Genomic DNA, 1,124 nt, shown 5'->3' with positions numbered 1-1,124 from the left:
TGTGGGCTGTGTTCTTTGTGATTTGGGGGCGAGCATAAATCTGATGCCCTTATCTTTGTTCAAGCAATTGGGCCTGGGAGCTCCAAGGCAACCTACTGTGATGTTGCAGCTGGCTGATAGGTCGATAGCACACCCTGAGGGGGTGATTGAAGATGTGTTGCTGCAAATTGGGAAATTTATCTTCCCTGCTGATTTCATTATCCTCGATTATGAGGCTGATAAACTGGTTCCAATCATATTGGGGCGACCTCTCTTGGCTACTGGTGATGCAATTATCAAAGTGAGAGAGGGAAAAATGATCTTGTGGGTAGATGACGAGTAAGCAGTTTTTAATGTCTATAAAGCAATCCAACTTCCCCGCCACTATGAGGAGCTCTCAATGATATCTTTTGTTGAGGCTGATGAGCAAATTCATGATCCGAGTGTATATCTAGACGATTCTCTAGAGAAAGCACTTATGTTGTTTGATAGCCTGGGGAGTGATGATGAGGTTGAGGAGATGATGCACATCTTAGATACATCTTGTGCGTACATGCAGGGGATACACCCCTTTGAGCCTTTGAATAGGCCAGAAGGACCTCCTCCAAACCCGTCCATTGAGGAAGCCCCAAAACTGGAGCTTAAACCTCTCCCACCTCACCTTCAATATGATTATTTGGGTGACTCTGACACTTTACCTATTATTGTTTCTTCTGACTTGTCTAAATTGCAGGAAGAGAAGCTGTTAAGAGTGCTACGTGAGCACAAGCGAGCAATTGGGTGGACTATGTCTGACATAAATGGCATTAGTCCAGCCTTTTGCATGCACAAAATTCTCATGGAGGACGGACACAAGCCCAATGTAGAGCAACAACGACGACTCAATCCAATCATGAAAGAGGTGGTAAGAAAAGAAGTCGGACAACTCGAGTCGAGGAGGGGGCTACGTACCGGGGACCCGCGGGATCGTCCGGCTTAGTAACTTGTCCAGCCTCTTTCTTATTTCAAGGTATGACACTAACAGAATAGGGAGTCTCCACCAGTGAGCACATCCCCGGGAGGTGAGAAGAGAAGGGTTTCGGCACAGTTCATATACAGTCCAGATAATATCAAAGCGGTAAAAGGCAACATTTTGCACATTTAGT

This window comes from Nicotiana attenuata, unplaced genomic scaffold, assembly GCF_001879085.1.
Source record: "Nicotiana attenuata strain UT unplaced genomic scaffold, NIATTr2, whole genome shotgun sequence".
NCBI lineage: Eukaryota > Viridiplantae > Streptophyta > Magnoliopsida > Solanales > Solanaceae > Nicotiana > Nicotiana attenuata.
This window is presented reverse-complemented; position numbering follows the sequence as displayed.